The sequence below is a fragment of the Dermochelys coriacea genome, chromosome 3 (genome assembly GCF_009764565.3).
Source record: "Dermochelys coriacea isolate rDerCor1 chromosome 3, rDerCor1.pri.v4, whole genome shotgun sequence".
Taxonomy (NCBI): domain Eukaryota; kingdom Metazoa; phylum Chordata; order Testudines; family Dermochelyidae; genus Dermochelys; species Dermochelys coriacea.
Window position 1 is genome coordinate 164,370,814 of NC_050070.1, and position 27,596 is coordinate 164,398,409.

Here is a 27,596-nt window from a genome sequence, read left to right on the forward strand (position 1 = left end):
TCCACCCAGTGTTGCAATCCCAGCACTCAACATATCTGTTCCTTGGGACTATGGTAGATTTTCATACTGTCTCTGGGTCAGCAATCTTTGCTGACTCAAATTTTTATGGACCGATTCTGTCCAGTATCCGGTAATGCCCCACATGAATATTAGTCCAGAAAGCAGGAGCACGAGGAGAACCACATCATCATACACTTGCTCCACCTTTCAAATGCAGTTTAGCAGAAGGGAGAGATGAATGGGGCTGCTGTCACCAAATGCGTGAAGGTGGCATACAGTACCAGCAACACGCACCAAGATGGTTCCCAGAGTGTCTCTGGTGACACATAGGACTTCAGGATACTGCCCCTGAAATAGCAATGCTGCTGTCGTATACTACAAAGGGGTTGAGTGGATGTGAGTATTTGCCCGTGTACAGTGTGTACCCACGCCCACCTCAGCATATGTGGACACTTGGCATGGGTACAGGGTGTCTGGGCTAGAAGTACATGGACAAATCCCCAGGGAAGCACGCAAGTGTAGATGTAGCCTTAGACCCAAGGCTTACAATTGCCCCCCACTTAAAATTTTTACTTACAACCACCCCAGTTCATCTGAAGTCCCCTGCCACTGGAAGTGGTATTCTTCTCTTCCTGTCAGAAACAGTTGTGTACACTCGCTGGCTCTGTTATAATTGGTCAAAAATTTTCCAATTAAAACTCTTTTCATTAGAAAATAGGGTTTAATCAGAAATTGAATTTGTAACAGAAAAATTAGGGTTTCTGACAAAAATGTTTGCTTTCTGAAATTTTTTTCAAAACCAAAAACATGAATTTTTCAAAATTTCAGGAGGGATTTGGGGGGAGGGGGAATTTTTGAACATTTTTATTTTGAAACCATGGGCTTTTCCCCATTTTCTGACATGTTTCCAACTTTTGCCAGTTGGCAAACAGTCAAAATGGGGGGGAGGGGGTCAAAAGTCACCTTCCAAACTTTTACCATTTTGCAGCTTTTGCCAGTGTAAATTTTTGCAGGAAAAATCCTGTTTTTCCAACTATATGTACTGCAATGGCTGCCATATCATGCTCTACCAGGACATAGCCTTAAGCAGATGCTCTAAGCAGAGTAGAGAACAAAGATAATTGAGAAAGAAAGAGAAAAATAAGGTAAGGGGGGAAGATTAAAAGTAAAGGACAGGGAAAGAGGGGAATAAAAGGATAGGGATGAAGAGAATGAGCTATTTTTTTACCTTTTCCCATCCACTCCCTACTCCCATTGTTTGGGCACAGAAAATTTCTATTCCCACGTATCTAATCAGTTGCTCACATCTGGTTCATCAGAAAATCACCTCAGTGTGGTTTTGGAATATTGGAAAGCACTTAGCTGGGTTTTTTTTGTTTTTTTTTCAAGTCAGAAGGTCTCTCAGGATAAAATTCACCCTTTTGTAGAGGGCTTGCAAAAACATATGCACCTCTTAAATCCTATTTTGAGATGTTAAGTTGGACTTCAGTGGTGCAAAGGCCTTGAACTGGCCCTCTGTACAAGAATTAATGTCACCCTAAATGTGCAAGACCAGTGGCTGGTTGAGATCCAAGGGAGGAAGGAATAACAGGGGTATCGTGCACAAATAGGAAGCTACATGATTTGGAAGGATCTTGGGATGTGATGGCGCCAATGACATATTGCATGGTATCAAGCAATCACTTCTTTTATTATGTCTCAGTCAATGCAGCTAAATCACACACCCCCACCCCTGCTTGACATACGTTTCACCAACATAAGCGCTGGTGTGGACAGCGCTATGTCGGTGGGAGAGCTTCTCTCACCAACATAGCTATCACTGCTCACAGGGCTGGAGTAGTTCAGCTGACAGAGAGCTCTCTCCCATTGGCCTGGAGCAGCTACATTAGAGAGCTTACAATGGCACAGCAGCATCGCTGCAGCTCTGCCGTGGTAAACTCTCTAGTGTAGCCATGCCTTAATTAAGAAATATCTGTCCCGTGGTGAAACAAATTACAAAAGTAAAAAAAAAAACCCTCTAAATGTTGCTTCCCTTAAAAAATGAATTCAGGCCACCTGGGAAGGTTTTGAAAGCTACAAAGGATCGACACACAGATGCACACTCTGCAGGATAATCTCTGAAAATCCCAAAGGGGATAATCTTTGAACATTTCTACTGGAAATTTGAGACACTCCAAAAAGGGCCACACCCAAAAGCAGAAGGTCTCAGACGTTCAAAAGTGAGCAGACCCACCCTATTTCTTGGAAATGAGTTTACTAGTGTCAGTCATAGGAGAAGCAAATGCCTCTTGGTGTACCCTAAAAATTGCAAGACTAACCTTGATTTTGATCGTCTGAAAATTGATTTGGTGGGGATTCATTTGGCTGAAAAGGCACCTGCAGCACTGAGTTTCTCTCTTAGAGAAGAACAAGAGAGCAGATGTAGGGCCAGTGTAAATCCAAATTAGCAGCATAACTCTGAATTTACACAAGTGTAAATACGAGCAGAATTTAGCCTATTGATCTATCTTGCCATTTTATTTTCAGCTGTCTAACTTTTTCTATTCAGAAATAATTTTGGACCAGAGAGAAATATTTGAAACATCTTGCCTGTGGGGTCTTTATCAATAAAATGATTATTATGTATTGATGAACTGGGGGCCTGTCAGGCTAAATAAAGACAGCATTCTATCTCTCTTCCCCAGTTGAAAAAATAATTTATTGAGAAATTCAATCTGTAATGAAAATTCATTCTCAGGGTGAGCGGTTAGCTGTCTGAACACATACTATATCTGACTCTTATATTTTTCAAAGATAAGGAGAGTTAAGTGGAGGGAATAGTGACACCGCTGCAGCATTTTAAATGCAGGCAAGCCCTAAGTTATATACATGTGCTTTATGCCTTTAGGATAAGTAATTTCACTCCTGTCTGTGATACACAAAACAAAATGAGTCAGATCCTCAGCTGGTCTAAATAGCATTTAAGTCAGTGGTGCAATGCCAATTCACACCAACTCAGGATATGGACCAATGCTAAAGCATGTGATAGCCAGTAATATCTTTCAGTATTACTACAGTACCTTTCACTTGAGGATCTCAAAGCACTTTATAAACACTAATGATTAATTAAGCCTCACCATGTCTCTGTGAAGTATTATTATCTTTGATTTAGAAATGAGTGTCAGAGCAGTTAAATGATTTTTGCTGATCATGCAGCAAACCAAAGCAGAAGTAGAAATGTAAGACTTTCGGGTCACCTGCTCTAACCTCCATAGCAGCGATTCTAGTCTCCACAGAATCCTCAATGGCTACTGATCCTTCTGTGAGTAGCTCGGCACTAGACCACACACTTAATGATTATATGGTAGCTGAGTGGGTTTTGTTATTTAAGAGTGGTTTTATGGGGCAATACACATTGTTGCTTTTCATTAAGTTCAGGCACCACCTCCCTGCATTCTTATCAAAGCAGGGTTTTCTGGCTAACACTTTAGCAGGTTCATAGCTTAGCAGGCTAGAATCCATCAAAAGAAAAATACTATTTTAAACATAACTTCTATTGTTGTTTGCAGCATTGTTGTAGCTGTGTTAGTCCCAGGACATGAGAAGAGACAAGGTGGGTGACGTAATATCTTTCATTGGACCCACTTCTGTTAGTGAAAGAGACAAGCTCTTGAAGACAAGCTTTCTTCTTCAAGAAGAACTCAGTGTAGTTCAAAAGTTTGTCTGTTTCACCAAGTTGGTCCAATAAAAGATATTACCTCACCGACCTCGGCTCTATTTTAAAAGTATACAGTGATAGAATACGAATGGTGAAGGGTGAAAGAGAATAGAGAACCCTAAGAAAATATTTGATGACTCTTTTATTGTAGTTTCCTAAAAAGGTATTAAAAAGTTCCCTGGCACATCTAATTATTACCAAATTCGTTGCAACCGCAAACGTGTTCATGTCTTCCAGAGTGATCTTTAAAGTCACAGGTGTTCTAGGTTTCTGCTTGTGCAATATGTAGTTTTTATGAGTGCATATGGAAGCCAGGATCTTAAACATCGTCTTTTTTTCAAGTTAACCAAACTTTGTCATCCTAAGAAACAGAGTAGAAAAAAAAGACACTTCTTTGGTAACCATAGACAGTCCCATAGCTATTTACAGTAATACATATCCATGCTTTCAACTTTCAGGTATTAAAGAAAAATGTTTCTATTGACACTTACATGATGCTTTGAGCTGTTTGGAGGTCAAAGGAGTGGTATGTCATTTGAAGGAGCAGGTTTAGACCGAGAGGTAAGAGGTCTAAGGTTAAGGTAGGAACTCATTATTACAACAGTATTCTGCAACAGTTTTCTTACATGCCAGAAGGCATTAGACTCACACTGGGTGTTTGTTAGCACAGAGAGTTAAGCTGCAGGTGTTCTTCACTGTACCAAGTCTTCAAAGATCAGTCTCAAATGTTTCTGTTACTATAAAGAGGATTAAAAGGATTTTAAAACATAGCAGGTTGGCTTGACAGCTAGCATATTTGCCAACATTTACAAAGGGAAAAGAAAAGTTATATCAGGAAGAAGAAATGGTAGTTTGGGGAAAGCCATACGCTATCTTTCAGGGGTTTTTTATGACCCAAATGTGGAACTATAGCACTTTCAACTGGAACTCATTAAGAATTCATGGGGCAGAAAATGCAAGCGGTTCTGGAAATGAGGACTTTGAAAGGCCAACCGTGAGCCATAAATAAAATGGAGTGGATATTCAATTTTGGCTATTAAACATTACATCAGACTATTTTCTCAGATCACGTTTTTAACTAAAAATCCTCCACCCCATTCTTAAAATAAATGGACACATAGCAGGACTTTTACAGACTCACATAGTTTAGAGAACTGATGGAGACTGTAGTTGGAGACTAATCTTTTAAAAACCAATGTCATTAGAACATATAGATAGTAAATACTAAAAGGCACCTTTCATTTGTGCTTTGATTCAGCACAGCACTTAAGCACATGTTTAATTTTAAGCATGTGCTTAAATTGCATTGACTTCAATCCCCACTGATATCTGTTGCTGAATTAGGCCTTTAGGAAGACACAGATTTCCTCTAGAGAACAAAAGAATCAGGGGCACCTATGCTCTATTAGGTCAGCAAGGGTACATAAGGGTTTTGAGAATATAAAGCTTTAAGAAATACTGTACCAGTCTATTGTAGGGACCAAATCCTAACTTTCTTCCCATTACAGATTCTGAGATTGTCACACTGAAACTGGTAATTATCCCCCCAATATAATTTCTAGAAGACAGGATGCAAGGCTTTTGCCGTTAGGAGCTTTATGCTTTGGGGAACATTCTACTCTTTGGTATATTCATTTTTGGAATCCCTCTGATGAAAAGGGATTTTTATTTCCATTTTATTTCCTTTTTAGTATTTGTCTCAGGATGCAAAAGCCAAATTAGTTATGGGGTTTAGGGTTGTGAATTTTGTCTGTATGCACTGAAAATATGATTTGGGCCAGACCTCAGATCGGGCTCCAAATAATACAGGTGCAATTAACAGTGCCTTCAATTTAATGCCACCTCAAGTAATGGCACCTGCACTTGCACCCATTTATTTGCCCAAGTAGCTGATTTGCAGGTGCAATTTTGTGCCTGCATTTAACTGTGGATGCAACTTTATGTCCTAAATTTTGAAGGTCATTTTTGAAAGTGTAGGCCTTTATGTATAATGTACTCTAGGTTTTTATTTGGTAACTATTGGTTCTAGCTACATTTTTAAAACACTCAAAAGCCTTTGGGGCCAAGTATCTAATAAATTATTTTATTTTTATCATTAATAATGATGATGACTAAGTAATTGGTAGCAACATATCATGGTTACCAAAGTTACTGAACAAATAATGAGGAACAATACTACCAAATTTAGGGGAATTTACGTCTTTCTGTGAGCTGGGCTAGTCTGTGGAGAATGCAATTTAATGCAAAGAAATGTGAAATATTAAATCTGTGAGTAATAAATTAAAAGAGGGGATACAGTCACTCCCAGTTATGGGAAAATCTGTTAAAAGAACACTAAACTTATAAGAACAGCTCTCAGAGGAACTGATTACTGCCTGTGATTTTCAGTGGTGGCGTTTCCACTTTAAAGAACAGTTACCAGCTTACAAGAACATGTTGAAAAATTTCCCTTGCAATTTCAGTTCATTTTTTATCCTCTCCAGTCAGTCTTTCTTGCTTCCTGCAAGAAGTGAGGCCTAATAAATCTAAAAGGAAATCCTCCAGACCATCCATGCAATCTGCTAATCTGTACATAATGAAAAGTGGCTGGAATTTTACTGAGGTGCCATCTGCCTGAATCACCTGTTGGTAATTCAGCACTGTCTGACTACAAGAACATTCTCTCTGAATATAAGAATACAGCTGGGTTCACCTACCTCACTGTTCCATTGTGAGACTCAGTTAATGTTTGTGAAGTATTTTGAGATCCTGTATGGAAGCGCAAAGCATCAGAGTTTAAGCAGAGACAACAGTACATAGCAAATATGAAAAAGTGACTTCCAGCTAGACAGCTAGTTAGCAGGGCTCCTACTGACTTATTTAAGGTAGAATTTCCATTTAGGCTCACCTAATTCAACTGTGGTCTTCAAACTATGGTATCCCATATTTGAATATTGCAGGTTGCATACAATGAGTCCAATTCCCTACAACCTGTGAACACCACAATTTTCAGAAGCGTTCACTAATATAATGTGTCTCAAAGATTGGGTGCCCATCTTATAATGCCTAAAACCTGATTTTTGTTTAGTACTGCTGAAGACTCACACTGCCTATTGGGAGAATATGACTGCATTGCGACTGTGAATGAGCAACACTTATTGTGTATGATTACTGTGGCTTGTGTCCAGCCACTAAGCCAGGAGGTGGTAGCCATGTTTGCAAGGCAGCAGCAGCTGCATGTGTGGAAAGAAGAATCTTTGGAACAATCCAATAGACAGAAGAAGCAGGGAGAGAAGAGGAAGAACTGTCTCCAGTTTCACAGAAATCTTGTAGAGACAATACCACATTTATATGCAAAGTACCCAAGCTGCTAACAGACTCCTCTGCTAAGCCAGAGTCTCTCCTAGATATATAAAGAATCTACTGCTTCTTGACAGTTGACTGGGTCTTTTGCTATTTCTTATAGGCTGTGAATCCAAAAACTAACCAGGGCATTTTGGGTTTTTGTTGAAAAGCTAGTTCAAGATATAAAATAAAAAGAATCATCAGCAAAGGGCAGCTCTCCTACTACTTATCTCCAGGGACTGGGACTATGTAGAGATCAGCAGCACAGCCCCTCTAGTCATATAGACTTCTCTACCTTGCTTAGACAATACACTGCCCCAGCCTTGTGTGGCAAGACCGTGTGGCATACTACCTTGACCTTGTGCTTATATCCATCCTTTTCCAAGCAGAGCATACATCATAAACAAAGACACTCAGGGAATGAGTGAATTTATTGAGGGTGGAATTTTCAAATGTGAATAGCCGTGGGATTTATGTTCCTAAAAGACTTTTGAAAAATCACACCATGTCTGTATGTTTTAATGTCCAAAAGGAACATTACAGTTCAGCCAACAGTTCACATATTCTCCCTATTTATTTCTTAGTGAAATTCATTTTGTATCCTTACCTGGCCTCTACAGAGGTGAGGCCAGAAACAGACAGGGAAACATAGGTTAGAGAGGGACTAGTTGGGAGAATAAGTCAGAGTTGCACTTTGCCCCATTTCCACCCCTTCAGTTGAAAACTATTCTGAATAGTCATATGGGAATGCTCTCTTTCTGTTGCTCTGCTCATGAGACTGGAAAACAGGAAAGGGAAGCAAAAAGGCTGCAGTCTCTAGTGGGCTGTTGGACCCTGAAACAGAGGCAGGTTTGCAGTGGGACTCCACAGGGTGTTGGCAGAGGTCCTCTTTGTGGAATACCTGTCCCAAATGTTTCAGAAGCGAGAACTATCCCCCTGCTGCAGAAATTATGGTTTTTGCATCAGTGGAGGTGGATGCTGGAGAGGAGCTCCACCCTTAAAAATATGAAACGAATATTATGACTCAAACTATTTCCAGGTCCTTTTTGTCTTATAAGTATGAAATGTTGGGCTCTCTCATTCCTTCCTACCTGTCAATGATCTGGCCTTTCTTCTCTGTTCAGGCCACCAGAACTTTTATCTAGGCTCTTATCATATTACCTCTTGACTTCTATAACCTCTTCCTCTCTGATGATGAGTTCTGCAATCTTGCCTCCTCAAAATGCTAAGATCAATTTATTGACTGATTGTTCTAGCCAGCTCACTCCCCTACATTAGTTCTCCTTGTCCATTTTCCTATGTACAATCTTCTTATGCTTATCTTCAAGACCTTTCCAAATTTGGCCCCACACTACCTGTTCATTCTATTATCTAATCACATCATCAACTGTCCCCTTCATTTCAGTAATGATGCTGGCCTTCACTGCTTGTCTGTATGTTTCTCCCATAAGCACCTGTGCATTTTCTTCCATGCTTCCCCTTATGAATAGATTAACCTGTCAGAAAACTTATTTGTAATGCTACCATACGATTCTTTCTTAAATCTCTCATTAGGACTCATTTCTACCCTGGCACCTACAGAACAATATATGCTGATAAGAGCTATGTAGGTGGCAGGCTGGGATTACTTCTAGTGACCTGCTTTTTTTTGGTCTCTAACTTAAAAACAAAACCTTCTTTACATATAAACTCCTCACATGACAAATACACCGCTACTACACCCTACCCTATATTTGTTTCACTCATCTGTTACATCTTGTTTTCAACTAAGATTGAAAGCTGCCTGCTGCAGGGATTGTCCTGGTCTAGGTGCTATTGTAATACTAAGACTGCATCATCAGCATCAGCATCTACTACTAATAATAATAGAAGATAACTATAGGACCAGAAGCAACTACCTGTCTAGTCCTCTACTCCGCCTTCAGTAGAAGTCCATAATAGATGCTTCTGAAGGTGGAAACCACTGTATAAAGCACCATAACAAACCATTTTTTCCATTACTTTTGCATAGAGGGAAATTTCTTCTTGACTCCAGCTGGGGATCCACCCATGTCTTGGAACATGGGAACTAACAGGCCTTTAATTTTCAGTAGCTCCCTTTCAATACATGAATGTTCCTCATTCTCTCTTGGTGTTCTATGTTACCCTCCCCAAAGGAGTTCCTTTCACTGGTTTACTGTCCGTTTCCTCATTACACCAACACTCCTTGTCTTTATCTTCTGGGGCCTATGTTAACCATCTCCCACTTACATATGAATTCTCATTTCCCTCTATTCCCTTCCTCTACATTCCTCCAAATCTTCTTTGCTCTTTTCTTCATATCCTTCTCCCTTCTTGAGTCTGCACTTTCTTTCATGTTCCCCCTTACACTTGGAACACTGTCCCAGTTCTTGTTTTCCAAGCATTCTCTTTCCTTCAAAACACATTTCTTCCAGAAATCCTTCTACCTTGTGTTGCTCACCATGCCATCTCCAAATCACTATTACCTAAACTGTAGTCTTGTCTCGCATAGTAAGCTCTTTGGGGCCGCAAACATAACTTACTTTGTGTTTTAGTAAGCACAGTATACATTTGCAGCATATAGGTACATTTGCAACATATAGGTATTTTGGAATAATAATAATTACATTATATGATATTGTATTATTGCATAGCATATTCTTAATCATAAATGTCTAATACTTACTTAAAATCTTACTAAGGTATTTTCCTCAGTAACATCCTGCATAAATGAGTTCAACAACTTAATTGTAAATTGTTTTAACAACTTATTTCCTTGCATCCATTTTAAATTAGTTCCTTTTAATCGCATCAAATCTTGTCCTGTTTTAGCAGTAGGTGAATAGGAGTAATTAAATAGTTTTCTTACCCCATTTATTATTGGATACATTTTTATCCTATCTTCTCTCAAACTAATTTTCAAAGTCAATAATCATAGCCTCCTTCATCTCTCCTCAAATGAATTTCTCTTCTTAATTTTCATTCTCAAGATAAACTGACCGGAACTTAGGTGCAATGACAGCATAGCAATACATCATATAATGGCACGTTAATATGTTCTGCATTATTATTCCTTATTTTAGTACAGCCTTAGTGTTATTTGCTTTTTTGACTGTCACTGTGCATGGAGCAGACATCTCTGTTGAGCTGGCCACGGTGATCTCTGCATCTTTGTTCTGAAATGTAGAGTTAAAACAGAACCTACCAGTGAATGCATATAATTTCTTCCAATGTGCATTACCTTTAAATTGCAGCATCTACATTGAATTTCATCTACCATTTCAACTACTACTGCAGACAAAAAAATGTTTAGAAAAATGTGTGTACTGTTTTTAAGTTTGGACCATCATTCAGTCAGCTGGTGTATTATGTATCTGTCCTGTATTGTCTGTCTAACGTAAGGCCTGATTCATAGATTCATAGATACTAAGGTCAGAAGGGACCACTCTGATCATCTAGTCCGACCTCCTGCACAGCGCAGGCCACAGAATGTCACCCACCCACTCCTATGAAAAACCTCACCCATGTCTGAGCTATTGAAGTCCTCAAATCATGGTTCAAAACTTCGAGGGAGCAGAGAAGCCTCCCTCCAGTCAACCATGCCCCATGCTACAAAGGAAGGCAAAAAAACCTCCAGGGCCTCTCCAATCTGCCCTGGAGGAAAACTCCCTCCCGACCCCAAACATGGCAATCAGCCAAACCCTGAGCACATGGGCAAGATTCACCAGCCAGATACCCAGGAAAGAGTTTTCTATAGTAAATCAGATCCCATCCATCTAATATCCCATCTCAGGGGATTTGGCCTATTTACCCATAATATTTAAAGATCAATTACTTACCAAAATCCCATTATCCCATCATACCATCTCCTCCATAAACTTATCGAGTAGAATCTTAAAACCAGATAGATCTTTTGCCCCCACTGCTTCCCTTGGAAGGTTATTACAAAACTTCACTCCCCTGATGGTTAAAAACCTTCGTCTGATTTCAAGTCTAAACTTCCTGGTGGCCAGTTTATACCCATTTGTTCTTGTGTCCACATTGGTGCTGAGCTTAAATAATTCCTCTCCCTCTCCTATATTTATCTCTCTGATATATTTATAGAGAGCAATCATATCTCCCCTCAACCTTCTTTTAGTTAGGCTAAACAAGCCCAGCTCCTTAAGTCTCCTTTCATAAGACAAGTTTTCCATTCCTCGGATCATCCTAGTAGCCCTTCTCTGTACCTGCTCCAGTTTGAATTCATCCTTTTTAAACATGGGAGACCAGAACTGCACACAGTATTCCAGGTGAGGTCTCACCAGTGCCTTGTATAACGGTACTAAAACCTCCTTATCCCTATTGGAAATGCCTCTCCTGATGCATCCCAAAACCGCATTAGCTTTTTTCACAGCCATATCACATTGGCAGCTCATAGTCATCCTATGATCAACCAATACTCCAAGGTCCTTCTCCTCTTCCGTTACTTCTAATTGATGCGTCCCCAACTTATAACTAAAATTCTTGTTATTAATCCCTAAATGCATAACCTTACACTTCTCACTATTAAATTTCATCCTATTACTATTACTCCAGTTTACAAGGTCATCCAGATCCTCCTGTATAATATCCCGATCCTTCTCCGAATTGGCAATACCTCCCAGCTTTGTATCATCTGCAAACTTTATTAGCACACTCCCACTTTTTGTGCCAAGGTCAGTAACAAAAAGATTAAATAAGATTGGTCCCAAAACCGATCCCTGAGGAACTCCACTGGTAACCTCCCTCCAACCTGACAGTTCGCTTTTCAGTAGGACCCGTAGCAGTCTCCCCTTTAACCAATTCCTTATCCGCCTTCTGATGTTCATATTGATCCCCATCTTCTCCAATTTAACTAATAATTCCCCATGTGGCACGGTATCAAATGCCTTACTGAAATCTAGGTAAATTAGATCCACTGCATTTCCTTTATCTAAAAAATCTGTTACTTTTTCAACCTGATTAACCTGATTAGGTTACTGAATCTGAAGGTTGTTAAATACTCCAGTAGAATTACTTGCACAGTAAAGTGTTAGTCAGAGTGTTAGATTATTTGGTCACTGGGGCAGAGACTTTATCTCCTGCTGTGTATTGTTCTATGCCAAAGCACTGTTAGTACTCGGTAAATAATGATATTGCCCATTTCCTTTGGAGTACCTCAGAGTTTTCTCAAGTCTTGTCCCAACCTAAATAATATGTGCAGTAAACAAATACTTCCATCTCATTATGATCCCCCCGTTATCTGGACTGTTGTTAAATATGTCGAACAACATTGTCTCAGTACTGATCCCAGGAGCATTTTCCTATTAACCTCTTTCCACACACAACTTTCACATGCCTACTCTTTGCTTCCTACTATAGCTGGTCAAGATAGAAATTTTTCTACCAAAATAATTTCATAGAAAAATATTATTTTGACCAGATCAAAATGTTACATGAAATTATTTTGATTTATGCAAATTTTCCCATTTTTCAATGTAAATTGAAAAAATATGCCAGGATAATTTTTCAAAAATTTTGTTTCATTTTGGTGGGAAGAATTGTACTTTCCTATATTTCCCTTCTTCTCCCACTGCCCCCCAGGAAAAATGGAGGAAGGTGGAAAACGAGGGAAAGTGTTAGGGGAGGGATTGCCATGGAAATGAAATTTCATTTAGATATTTTCCCACCAAAACCAAAAATTCATTAAATGTTCAACTTCCTCTCTCAGCTTTTCATTCTTGACTTCACCTCTTACCCTGTGATTATTTCAATGCCTTGACAGCCTCTTGTGAGGGACTATATTAATAATCTTTTGAAAGTTTAATACATTTGCTTATATCCATTCCTATTCACCGCAGCACTTAAGTACATGCTTGACATGAATGGTATTAAGTACTATTCTGAACAGGGATGGATTTAAGCACATGCTGAAAGTTAGGCACATGCTTAAATAGTTTGCTTAATCAGAGCGTAAACTTCCCTGCATTCTTAGTTGGATACAATTTGCTTAATCATTTAGTCACTAAGCAGTTATGTAATGTCACTCTATGGTGTTAAACAGCTGCTACATTCTGCCATAGATGTATTATGCTTGTTGGTGGATTAAGTATATATTATAGCCTATCTCAACGTTTCGACAGCTCTTTAGATCAACATGGATGAAAGGCGAAATATTAATGTAAGATCAAAGTTGCTGTTTTTATGTGGCAGACAACTGCTGTCAGAATTCATAGAGCACACTGTAAATTTATCATGCGCTAGAAAACTTGTACTGAGAATTATTTCTCTTTTGACGGACAATTCAGAAGTTCTGAACTTTTGTGATAGCAACTAAAGCATGTATACTGCTTTACCTTACGGGGTTTCAAAAACAAAACAAAGTACAATGCAAACACTTAATTACAGCCTCATACTTCCTCCACAAATATATAACACACCACAAGCTCAACCTGTGCATGTGTCAAGCCTGATTTTTTTGCTTAAACTGCTGTTGTAATTAAGGGTTTGTATGACACTGTGGGACTAATGTGCTGTGTGATGTCTGCTTCATTATTGTTTGGAAGCAGAAGGAAGTTCTTTGTCAAGATATGGTGTGTCAGTGGAAATGTGCACTAGAATACAGCTTAGAAGTCTTCTAAAACTTGGTACTTAATTTGGGGTTTTGATCCCTTTTTACTGAAGTTTTGTTAATTATTTACTTTGTGCCACTTCATGACTAACCCTAATGTGTTCATTGAGGAACATAAGGGGGAGTTAAGATCCTTTATTCCACCGGTGTGGCCTCCTTGGATCATGGCCCTGGGTGCAGGGGGAATGTACCCAGTACTCTTCCCCCAAACACACAACCAGGTGGACTGAGAAAGTGCAGAGGTGGGCAGCTCTGAGGTGACGCTGCAGGATGCGGAAGAATTTGATCTTAAAAAGTAGTGAATAATTTCTCCCTGAAGCAAGTGGGGAACAGAGAAGGAAAATGAGTCACAATTTCCTCCCTAAGCTGCTCTGTCCCATACTCTGGACATTGAGCAAAAGGTCAGTCTACCCCATTATTTATATTCCAATGAAACTTTTTTAGATTTCAAACACTTGTGATTTCTGTTCTCTCTTTAACCCTGTGCTGTAAGAGGCATCTGAATTTGCAGTTGGGTAAAGGCAGGATCCAATGCATGTTGCATGTCTGCAGAGCTTCTAAATTAAAACCTCAGAATGGATGGACTTATTTGAGTAAAAGCAAAGGAAGGAAAGAATCGATCTGTCTTTGCTAATTTGTACACATTACTCTTGTGGGTAGGAAATTTAGTTGAAATGTCACCAGATTTTCAGAGGTGCTAAGCACTCTCCAATCCCATTGAAGGACTCAGCACCTTTAAATAGCAAACCAGCAGTTATCCAAAATAACCATTAAAGCATGTATTAAACCCCTTTGATGCACAAAATGTTCATTTTTCTTGCTGCTGGGTTTTCAGAATAATCATGCAAATGAATTGTTCCTGAATGACATCTTAATTTCAATTAGTAGGTGCTAAAATACTTAATTACCAGGTTAGCACCAAAGCCATGCTCCATAGGAATGATGGAATTAAATTACCATGAAGACATTAGTGAGTTAGTTGCCTTTTTAAGCAAGTCAATAAGAAACAAGCCAATATGTTAGCAGAAAAGACACACACACAGCCCTGGAGCTGAAAATCCCACCTGTTCTGGAGGGAGGCAGTGTCTTTCTTTGCAGCACGTGAAATCACATGCGGGGTAGGGAAGTATAAAGAGGAATATAGAAAGAGGGGGGAGAGATTTATGAATCTGACTGTCTGCTCTCTGGTTCAAAAAGCACACAAGGGAAAAAGTAGAACTCCAAAATGTGCCAGAAACAAGGAACACAATTTACTCACAATGGTGCAGTTCAAGTGCACTCATCCTAGTCTGTGCACATCCACACAAAGGGATCTGAAGATAACTGAATGCACCTTGCCCACAACCGCTGTTGATGAAGCTTCTATAAAGTTGTGAACATTGATGGCTCATGTTCACAAAGGAGGCAGCAATTAAGGAGTACCCCAATGACCAGTCCTGTGCTCAGCCTGTCAAATAGCAGAAACACTTTTCAGGTGCTTAACGAACCAGCTACATTGCATTTTCTCCCCTTCCTAAGGATATTGTGCAGAGACAAGAGACACCATTGTTGGGGGAAAGTTATTTAAAATCTGATGGGGGCTAGGTAAGTTTCATTCAGTGCAGGATGTGAACAGAAAGGAGGCTATAAATCAACTTTTCACTCCCTTGATGATGTGCCTTGGGGGCTAAACTGGCCCATATAGTAACTAATAGCAGCCAACAGGTTGCACTAAATTATGCCACTTAGCATAGTCCTCCATGCCGGTCAAGGATCAACGTTCTGATATGTCCTGCCTTAGCTTATCTTAGAATGCCTTAAACTTGTGTAGAGCTAGATATGCCAGTTTCATGCCATATATCATGGCTGCTTTCTGTTCCATTTGCGCTGCCAGAGGAGCGTCATGGGGACAGAACTTAGGGCCAGAATTTGGCCTGATTATTTAATTTATTTATTTTTAAAATGTCAGTATAAATATGGATAATCTGAGGGTGCTTCTTGTTAATAAAGCTTTAAATTGTTAGTACCATCTCGGTTTTCTACTGGCCAAATATAGCTTTGCTATAATTACACACATTATTAAACACGTTTATTATGGTAGTGCCTAAGCACCAGTCAAGTCTGGGGTCCCATAGTTCTAGACACTGTACAAATACAGTAGTAAAAGGTCCCCACCCTGAAGGACTTACAATCTAGATAGACAGGACAGGTGCAGTGTAGGGGAAAGAGAAATAACACAGCAGAGTGAATAATGTACAATAAAGCAGAGTGAATAAGGTAACGTTTGGCAAGCATCATGTTAGTACCATGATTTTTGGGGGGGTGTAGTGTGGGTGGGGTGAAGGTTAATTGGAAGGGGATACACTAAATAGAAAGCTAGAGGAAGGGAGCAGTGACATTGACTGGTTGGGATAGAGAGAACTGGACAGGGAATGAAAGATAAAGGTACAAGGGTAAGTGGGGAGTGAGGCTAAGGTGAAGACCCTGTGAGGGAGAGGCCAGGAGGAGTTGGAAAAAACAGCCAAGCAAGACATGGGAGGAAAAGGTAGCTTTAAAAGGTAGTTTTCTTTCTTTACTCACTTATACCTATCGCTTTTCTGCACTTATGCATGTCAGCTGAACTCTAGTGGAACTACTCAGATCTCTAAAGTTAAGCACTTGAGTGCATAAGTCTTTGCAGGATCAATGCCAAAAGGAAGACTGGTTTCAGAGTAGCAGCCGTGTTAATCTGTATTCGCAAAAAGAAAAGGAGTACTTGTGGCACCTTAGAAACTAACAAATTTATTAGAGCATAAGCTTTCCGATGAAGTGAGCTGTAGCTCACGAAAGCTTATGCTCTAATAAATTTGTTTGTCTCTAAGGTGCCACAAGTACTCCTTTTCTTTTTAAAAGGAAGACTGTCCCTCCCCTGGATAGTTTACATTATAAAAGCCCCATCCTGCAAACACTACCAAGCACAGTGCCTGGTCCATGAGTAGAACTATTGACTCATGGTTGGTATGTCTGATGGTAAGTGTTTGCAGGACTGGGCCATGTATAAATGAAGTGGAGAAAACAGGATTGACTGGGAAATCCAAAGGAAGTGGAAGAAATGAGATTTTAGCAGGGACTTAATGAGGAGAGAGAGAGCTGGCTTTGTGAATTTGGATGGGGAGGGCATTCTAGGTACAGTGAGTAGGGTGGAAAAAGCACATGGACAGGAAGGAGGGAAAAAACACAATATTGGCATCTTTGGTGAAGCAGTGAGTGAGGAATGGGGAAATGCCAAAAGTGACATGATGTGAGAGGCCACAGCAGAGTTTTGAAGAGCCTCGAAAAACAGGACAAGAAGTTCAGCAATAAAAGGAAGTTTGTGGAGGAATTCAAAGAGGAGAGGTTCATACAGTTGGAACAACAGGCAAGAGAAAATAATTTGGTCATTATTGCATGAATGGGAAGCATGTGCTAACTGACCTGAAACATCTTTCAGCTTGGTTTAATTTGGAGAATGAGAACATTGTAGTCCCAATTTTCATTAAAAATAGTTACATTTGAAATGCAAATTTTAGAAAGTCTAAAATAATCTTCCCCTGGAAACATATTAACTCCCTGATTACTAGAAGCTCTGGACTTCCAGGATAACAAATTAAACACGTGATATTTAATGAGGCCTAAACTTGGCCTTTCTTTTTGAGGCAGAGGGTAAAAGTCCTTTTTTGGGGGCTCAATTTATTTTCAACAGACTGAGTGTGCTGCAACCTAGGTACTTAGACATCCAAATGATATCAATGCCTTCCTGACAGTAACCATTTAAAAGCCCCAAAGAATACATTTAACTTAATTTGCAGTTCCTAAGGCAACCACTGAAAGTCAATGTGTGCTGCTGCTTATGTTCAATTTGCAGCTTTGAAAACCTCTCCTTTGCATATATATAGATAGATTAAACCCCCAAAAAGTATTATAAAAGAACATTATTAAGGTTGAAAAATCAAGCACTCATAAGCTGGGAAATGCTTTTATGCAACCTTAATTTGGCCCCCTTGTGCATATGCATTCTGACACAGTCTTAATTGACATGATAACATATTTTTTCTATAGGACACCTGGCTCATTCAGTGCACAGGATGGACCTGCTTTCCCCACTGCTTCCCTCGTGCCGGAGTCTTTCAATGACACATGTAGCTACACACCATAAGTGTGGGTGCACCTTGCTTTTCACTGGGGTGTGTATCTACACATACCCTACATGCCACTGAAAGTGGTGTGTAATATAGCTTTAGCCTCAGGCTCCCTGCTCTCAGTTCCCATGCTTGGGCCCACTGGGAGTAGCAATTGCAGGGAAAGTTCAGCTTTGCCTCTGTAGCCCTGGGACATGTTCGGTTGCTCTGTGGAGATGAAGCACACACAGTCTCGTCAGCCCTACTAGCTGAGAGTGCCTCTGACATGCTCAGTGAGGATGGAATCTTGAGGGAATTTAGCTGTTAAAATCTAAGAAGTCTCTACTGAGAATGTGCAAACTGCAATTTTCAAAGGCTTATAACTTAGCCAGATGTGGATGGATTATTGTAGGGATGGCAAAAGGCACACTCGATACAAAGACCACCCCCTGGGAAAATTTCAAATTCCTGTTCTAAAGCATGGGAGGGCTAGAACATTTCAAAGAAAACGTTGTCTGAATTTTTTTCAACCTGGGCAAAACTTTGCATTTTTGCCTAGCCTCATTCTTGGAAATGGCTGAGCCATTTTGGTAGACATTTTCCAAAAATATTGAATCTGAAGCAACTATCTAGCATGGAAAACTTCAGCCCAAATGGTTAAAGTTTCACAAAGTTATAAGCAACTGAAAACAGGTCTTATAATGGGAAGTATCAGGTAAACTTATTAAGAGGTGGTGTTACCAACCCTACCTTTAATATATATAGGTTAATACACAATATATCATTTTAACCACTGAGGGGACTAGCATTCTGGGTGTCCTCTCCAGACAGCTCATGACTATAGACAGTTTCTCCCCTCAGTATTCTCCAGAGCAGAGCTGGGGCATCTTTCTGGTGAAGCATGTTTTCTTAAGTTAGTATTGAGATGCACAGTATTATTTGGGAATGTTGCCCTGTATCTTGTTAATCATGTTTTCAGTTATTCTTTAAGGCAATCAGAGGCCTTAGCAACTAGGTACCTTACAGTGTATTTATTGTAGCTCCAGTGAAAACAGTAGTTAACTTTTCTATATGGATGCCATAGAGACATAACAGTAAACTTACAGCAATTTTCTGTATTGCTTCCATTTATTTGCAGTTCCTGAGGCAACCACTGGAAAGTTAAAGGTTTTATTTTGGGCTTTGAAAGGGACATTGTCAGGTAATTTAAACCCACAATTTTAGGTTTTGATGGGGAAGCGGAGATGGTTTACAAACCTAATATTAATTTTAAAATGATAAAGATTTTTAAAATAATCAATTAATACTCTCTCTAAAACATTCCCCTGCAGTGTTTGCAACCCAGACAGAAGATCATTGTGTTAGTTCATAAACACGAGAACGTAAAATTGACTAGAAACAGAGTGAAACTGAATAGTTCATTTTTGGATGTCCAAATTCAGTAAAGTACCAAAAAGCCCACAAAAAACCCAAAGATAAAAAACCAACAGCATTGGCGTAAAGAAAGAATATTACATGACTTTCATTTTCAATAATCTAAAATGTTATTAACTGAGATAGAGAAAACTTGTGGAGTTTGGAGTTTAGCTGAAATATTTTTTCAGTTTGCAAAAATAATTTGAGTTTGCAAACTTTTCTCCTATCTTTTTATTTCCAGCAATGACATGGTTTAAAAACTAACAACAAAGTAACATGATTTTCTAGCCACACAGAAGCTTATGCTCTATATTAGTGAGAGATGAATATCCCTAAAATATAGGCTGGCAAAACAGGCTACCCACTGTACAGTACATAATCGAGGTCAAATTCTGTTCAGTTACACTGGTGTAAATTCACCCAATTCTATGAAATCTAGAATTAATCCATGTTTATATCAGTGAAACTGAGAGCAAATATTGGCTCACTGAATCCTAATTAGGGCCCCCATCCTGCAAGCTGTTCTGCATAAGCAGACCCCTGCACATACCCACACCCCTGTTGAAGTCAATTAGGCTGTGCATGGGTGCAAGAATCTACTAACATGGAATAGCTTGAAGGAATAAATTAGTGACTGAGCCACTAAGTATGAGTCCAAACCAATGCTTCCCTGGTATTCAAGGAGGTTCAGATATAGTGTTTCAGTCTGGATCCATTTTACAGTGATAGGACAATGCTGCAAAATTCAGACTGGAAGGTTAAATCAACCTATAATCCTAACATATGCTGTAGTATAAAATGTTAGCAAAGTTCCATTGCCTGACCACTGTTGGCAAACAACAGATTTCACACATTTTTATTCACAAATGTTTTTCCTGGCTTTTTCATCGTGGATCCATCTATTATTTTTGGTATTTCATGTGGCTGTGATGCAAATGAAAATCCATTTACTGGAGGGACAGAACTTGCCTTTAACTCCAGCAGTAAAAATACTAAATCTTGTTCCTTTTTCATTATCCATAGCATATCATTAAATTGATTGTGAACAAATTAATTGGCCACCCACTTCTTCAAACCTCAAATTACTGATTAAAAGTTCTCAGGCATGTGAACTTTAAAAAATAAAAAGATTAATGGCTGTATTAGCGTAAATCTTACAGTAATTATCTGATCTTGTAGCCACACACTGCTCTGTGCCATGAAGACTTGATATTGAGTTTCCTTTTCTGCTATAGAGAGGAGAGATAGGAGTTTTAGACCACCCATTGAGCACAGTCTGATTGCGCAGTGTATAATGCTATTTCTGCATCTGATGATAAAACCATAAAGCAACCAAAATGCATTTTTCTATGTGTGTTCAAATGTGAAGCTACAGGGCTCTATTTTACAAAATACTTGCATACCTTTGAGCATTGAAATATACCGTTGTTTATATTAAAAAAAATCAAAATAAGGGCCAGCATTCCAGAAATTCTTTACTTTTCAAATCCACTAGGACTGTATCCTGTAAGTTCCTGAGCCCACCCGCACAACCCCTGCAAGGGAGTAGTGCCCTCAATTCCCACTGACTACAGCAGAAGTGGAGAGTGCTTAGGACATTGCAGGAGACACGCCAAGGCTTTTTGTTCTCTTTGTGGGAATAGAAGCAGAACTGAATAATGCTAGAAAAGAGAGTCGGGGGCAGGAGTTGTCTGCCCAATATTGTTATTATTTTCATTAATGGAAGAGGGAAGGAGATTTTTAGAAAAAAAAATATATGTATGTGGATGAGACTTTGTGTTGCCTTTTTAAAAATTAACTGCTTAACAAAAGCTGGGCATGTTTAATCTTGAGAAAAGAACACTGAGGGGGACCTGATAGTCTTCAAATCTATTAAGGGCTGTTCTAGAGAGGATAGTGATCAATTTTTCTCCAGGTCCACTGAAAGTAGGACAAGAAATATTTGGTTTAATCTACAGCAAGGAAGACTTATATTAGACCTGAGGAGAAACTTTCTAACTATAAAGAAGTTAAGCACATGAATAGGTTACCAAGGGAGATTGTAGAATCTCCATCACTGGAGTTTTTTAAACACAGGTTGGACAAACACCTGCCAGGGATGATCTAGGTTTACTTGGTCCTACCTCGGCAGGGAGGATAGACTAGGTCAATGGTTCTCAATCTTTTTTTCATTGGAGGACCCCTAAAAATTTTCAAATGGAGGTGGGGACCCCTTTGGAAATCTTAGACATAGTCTGTGGACTCCAAGGGGTCCATGGATCACAGATTGAAAACCACTGCTCTATGTAAACGACAACCTTTCACGGAACCCTTAGACATAGATGTGAACCCCCAGGGGTCCTCAGATCACAGGATGAGAACCACTGGCCTAGGTGACCTACATTTTTATTATTCTATATAATTTATTTCCTTCTCTCCACTCCCCAAATATACATTTGCATCCTCTCTGACTGCTCATTGTGTTTTACTCTTTGTTATTTTGGGAGCATTGCCCTTTTCAGGGCCCTGCAAGTTGCAGAGCACCCTCATCTCCCCATGGGTCCAATCCTGAGAAGAGCAGAGTACTGTCAGAATGGTGAGGACCACCCCTGAATTCCCACTGCAATCGATGGGAGATGAGGGTGATCAGTGCCTTTCAAAACCAGGCCTTTTGTTTGAACTCTTGTTTATCTTGCATATTTATAAGGAAGGTGCACTGTTTAATTTAGAGCATGGGATCGGGAATCAAGAGATCTGGGTTCTATGCTTGGCCTGACTACTGATCCATTGTGTGATTCTGGGGAAGTTACTTTTGCTCACACTTGGGTGCTTAAAGTTAGGGCCAATCAAGAACCCCAGTCAAGGATTAGGATACCATTTTCCTAGGTACTGTACAGACAAGTAACTAAGAAGATAGTCCTTTCCCCAGAGAGCTGACATTCAAGGTGTCAGTCAGGATTCAACTGGTAGACAAAACAGGCAAGCAGGGTGGGACTGTTTTGGGAGATGAGGTAACAACAACACAAACAGACTTGAGCAGTGAACACTGCCTGTGAAAGAGGTGATTCTAGTCCTCGTGTGAGACGAGAAAGCCTGGACAAGATCCTTGGTAATCTGGACAGACAAAAAAGGCTGAATCTTTGAAGTGTTACTTAGGCAGAAGGGTCTAGACTTGGACATGGCCTGGGTGTGTAGGTTAGTTAGAGATCCTTCTCTAGGCTCCACGCAGCTGATTCACTTCTCACTGATCTGTAGGGTACTCTTCCCATAGACTTCAGTGGGGTTAGGATTGGGTCCTCTCTACCTCAGTTTGCAGAATAGCATTAAATCCAGCAATTCCAAAGTAGTAGTATTATTTCAATATAAATATACTTTTTACAAGTGGTAAAAAGAAAAAGCTGCCACCTTTATACTGAATGAATCCAGCAAGATCAGGATGAATAATTCTGGTCAGTCTCATTTTGGCTGCTCTTCAAATTCAGCAGAAACCATGTCTATCACTAAAACGCTCGGTTGTGTAATACATTCTGCTGGACTGTTTTCATCCATCTATGCCACACACGTAGAGAGGTAATGAATGTCTCAAGAAACATGTGGGTGCTGGTGATAGAGATATGTGAATAAGTCATAGCTGAATTCTACCAGAGTTTAATTTTTAAACATGTCACAGGGAAGTGAGTGTGACCTTTTGAAATACTTCCTGGGGTCATCCTACTGCCATAGTGAAGGCAGGCACATACTCTGTATGTGTGCATTTAGTTAGAGCTAGTTGTCTATATCCCTAGCTGCTGATACTGGTATGAGAAATTAAGGTGGCTTGTAAGAAGGTGAATATACTTTATTTCCCTCTCAAAAACTCCACAATATTATCATGACAAAAACACTATAAATTCAGTCCCTGGTCAAGAGCCCATCATATATATCTATTTTAATTATTTAAGCATTTAGGGCTAGCTTTTATATGGCCTAATCCTGCACCCTTTAGCTTTAGGGACGTTTCCGCATTCTCTTCAACGCAGTGTGCAGGGCTTTAGTCCTCCCTTGGTCTACACTCCCTTTGAAGCCAATATTTAAGATTGCAGTAATTGATCATTTGGAATTCTTCATGTGCTGACATATCCAGACATGAATTTGACAGCTGGTGAGGCGATAGGGGAGAGTGGGGAGGGCAACTGCAAATGACAACCCTGTTTGAAATCCATCACGTACCACAGGAAAGAGCATTCTTATCTTGGATGTCAAGATGCCGAAGCAGTAAATGTGGCTATCCTGTTGGATATCCGTCGTTTACAGGTAATAGCTGTTATGGAACTGATCTGTAATCAGGAATCTCCCCTCAATGACTGCGTGACAGCCGCTAAAGTGAGTAAGGTTTAGATATATTACTTTGCACAAGATCACACCATACTTAGGGATGGCCCTAACCAATTACTTATGAACAACATAGCTACTGAGGATTAAAAACTGTGTAGTGGAGATATGCAGCTACTAATGACCTGTATGTCACAGTTTGCTTTGAAGAATTAATTGGTGTTGGAATAACACTGAAACCTCCCTGCAATTGATCACATGGAAAATCTATATACCTTAAGGAACTTATAAGATGCCTGTCATGCTAGTGTCTAAAGGCCATATGCCCATCTGATCCTAACAGATAATCCCGGTAACTAGTGCCAGAAGGAGTTAAAAATCCCCATGGTCCCTGTCAGTTTGTTGTGGGCTAAAATTATTAGGATGGCTCCCCAATGTACCAACTTGTGCATGAGGGAAAATTTCTGGAAAAACATACCATAAAACCAATGATATAGCTAACATACTTTGATAATATTTTAATCCTCTGGATCTAAAGTGCCTCATAGGTCTCCACCACAACTTAAGCAACCACCACCCATCCATCAAACTCTCTCTAGAACTCTCCTGCACCAGCATCAACTTCCTGGACATCACAATCAGCTTCAACAATGGAACCCTACAGACAGCTATATACAGGAAACCTATGGATCACCACACTTATCGCTTTACATCCAGTAGCCACCCCAGACACACCAATAAATCTAAAGCCAGGCACTCAGATGCCACAGAATATGTTCAAAGGAGAAAATCTGGGATACACTCCTAAGAATACTTTACGCTGCCTTCACCAACCAAGGATGCTGCACCAGAGAAGTAGATCACATGACAGAATGGGCCATCCAAATATTCCAAGAGAACCTGCTTCAATACAGAAAAAATACCCACTGACTGCACACCCTTCATTGTAACCTACCACCCCACATGGGAACCCACATGGAGTATTATCAAAGAATTACAATCCCACACTTAATGGGGAACACATCCTGAAAGAAATCTAGTGGGGTCCTGCAGGGGTCAGTCCTGGGCCAGCTGGCTAATAGAGTGGAGGGTATGCTTATAAAATCTGCAGATGACACCACGCTGGGAGGGATTTGCAAGCACTTTGGAGTACAGGATTAGAATTCAAAAGGATCTTGACAAATTGGAGAATTGGTCTGAAATCAATAAGGTGAAATTCAGTAAAGACAAGTGCAAAGTACTACCCTTGGGAATTTAAAAAAAAAAATAAAATGCACAACTACAAAATTGGGAATAAATGGCTAGATAGTAGTACTGCTGAAAAGGATCTGGGGGCTACAGTGGATCACAAAATGAGTCACCAAGTCAACAATGTGATGCAGCTGCAAAAAAAGACTAATGTCATTTTAGGGTGTATTAACAGGAGTGTCGTAAGACACAGGAGGTAACGGTCCTGCTCTACTCAGCACTGATGATGCCTGAGCTGGAGTATTCTGTCCAGTTCTGCCACATGGAGAGAGATATGGACAAACTGAAGAGAGTCCAGAGGAGAGCAAAACGAGAGAAGGCTTAGAAAAATCTGACCTGTGATGAAAGGTTAAAAAACTGGATATGTTTAGTTGTGAGAAAAGAAGAGTGAGAGGAGACCTCATAAAAGTCTTAAAATATGATGAGGGCTGTTCTAAAGAGAACATTGATCAATTGTTCTCCATGTCCACTGAAGGCAGGACATGAAATAATGGCTTAATTTTGCAGCAAGGGAGATTTAGGTTAGATATTAGGAAAAGCTTTCTAACTATAAGGCTAGTTAAACGCTACTATAGATTTTCAAGGGAAGATGTGGAATCCCTGTCATTGGAGGTTTTTAAGAACAGCTTAGACCAAACACCTGTCAGGTGTTTACTTGGTCCTGCTTCAGTGCAGGGAGTTGGACTAGATGACCTCTCAAGGTCCCTACCAGCCCTACATTACTATAATTTTATGTGCTTGCCCTGCAAGCCAAACTATCCCTTGACTTGGATTACCTTGCTCTTAAAAAATGAATGCTCTTTACAGGAGCTGCCTCCTACGTGTCATAAGCCTTCATATATTTCAGTCTGTGGATTATCTTGGCCACCTCTGGTATCTCTGTCACCTCCAAACAGCTCTTTCTTTTAATTCACATTTTCATGTACCTTTCTGGCAAGCCTATAGTGAATATTCCGTAGCTTTTATGAATGTAAGGAATGTGGTGGTGAACCACAGGATTCCCCCACCTACAGCTCCCCCTTTCAGCTGCCAGCTGCTTGTCAGATTTTAATTAACGAGAAAGTCGCTAGTAGTTATTCATGTTGGTTCTCTCTGTTCCTCTCTGGAGAATTCCTAAATAGAATTCAGAACATTGAACCTACTCTCTCTCTCTCTCTTTCTTTAATGCTCCTCTTCATAGCAGTCAGTGAAAATATTATTTATTATTAATTATTATTATTATTAATAAAATATTATTAATTTAATTTTTGCATTCAGTTAACAGGAGGTGCTGTTAACCAAGTACGGAAGGGGCAAACAGGACCACCTTTTCTTCCACCCTGCCCTACCACCACCATGCAAACACACAAAACTAGAATACCTGTTTGACTGGAGCAAAACGATGGCTGCTCAGGTATTGTCTTTCCCTAGCATACAGGAGCATAATTTGGCAACAACTCTGCAGAGCTAAAGGACTGGGTATACTGGTTCCATCAGTATGAGCATGTCTACAGGAGGTTTGGGCCATGGAACCGCCCACTGTATGCATTGGGATGGCTGTACTTCCTATGTTCCCACCAAGGCACTGCTGCTCAGGAGGTGAGCCTCCTTCCCTTCCCTCAATTCGCCTCCTCAAAAAAGACATTTTTACTCCATCCTGCTGGCTGGTGTGCTGAAGCCTATGGGCGGAGCGGTAAATGTTCTGCCTACCGATCTTGCAGAACAAGGGTGGGGTGCTGCCAAATTTTTGGCACCACATCAACAGGCATAAGAATGGGACTAACACAGCAGTGCAGGAAATGCACACTTGTTTCACAGTCTGGGCAGTCAAGTGGGCATTTTTAGTTTTAGCCCAACTCAAAAATCTCTTTATTGAAGATTGCACTACTGGTGTTACTAAATGAACAAGCCGTGTTTCTCAGCATTGGCTACCAGCCCTGGAATATTATTAAAATGCAGTAATATGCAGAAGTTATTCTAATTGATCAGCAGAGAGCCAGAGGGCATTTATGTACCAAAGGAGTAGCGAAGGACAACCATTTGGTAGCAGTGATTCCCTTTTTAATAATATTGGTAAACTGCAGAGTGCTTACTTATGCAGCCACAAGTAGCTGCCCCATAGTTAAAGTTATAGAAGTTTCCCTTATGATCGCAGTTTTGATTCCCCTACCCCAATTCATATTCTAACTTTCTGTAAAAAGATCCTTTCTGTCTGAAATTTCTGATGTGTGGTCTCTAACCAGAGAAGAGTTTGAGGATGGTTTGAGGTTACTCACACAAGGCATATTTGAATGTGGGATTCTGAAGAGGATGTTTTTCACTTTTGGAAAAGTCTTCAAACTTTTTCTGGGACAGTCAATTTCCCAACAGTGCGTATAAAATGCTCTCCACATGATTTTTTTTTCTTTTAACTTCAGTCCTGAAAAAGAACTGGGATATAGTTCATAACGTTGGGTTGAAAAATATGGTTTTATTTGTTATAGAAACGTAAGTGTCTAAGACAGTGGTCCCCAACCTTTCTGTGGGAATAGCAGATTCCTATGCCCAACAAACTGTGGCAGGCGCCAAGCACCCCGCCGCCGAAATGCCGCCAAGAAGCGGAAGTGGAAAGAAGCCTCGCCGCCGAAATGCCGCCAAGAAACAGTGTCCTGAGGGCACCGCGTTGGGGATCCCTGGTCTAAGAGATTCATTAGAACTTGTTGGATATTATAAACTTCCACATACCATAGAGAGATTATAAACTCCATTGCACTAGTTGCAAGATCCACAGGTATTTCCTATGGAGTTGATAAGTTCTGCAGGTCTACCCTTACAAACCTTTGTAGATCTATCCTGCAGAAATTGTAGCACTTACTGATATGGAGATTACTCACTATATAGGCATTACCTACAGAGTTTA

At 40.0% G+C, this 27,596-nt stretch overlaps 1 long non-coding RNA gene across 1 annotated transcript in view; it reads right to left on the reverse strand.

The window, feature by feature from the left end:
* Positions 1-3,858: 3,858 nt before the first annotated feature.
* LOC122459501 overlaps positions 3,859-27,596 on the reverse strand; it is a 49,186-nt gene continuing 25,448 nt past the window's right edge. The window contains exons 3-4 of the long non-coding RNA XR_006280239.1: positions 6,117-6,197; positions 3,859-4,058 (exon numbers count right to left, since the gene is read on the reverse strand). This is a non-coding gene — a long non-coding RNA (uncharacterized LOC122459501). The remainder of the gene's footprint in view (positions 4,059-6,116; positions 6,198-27,596) is intronic.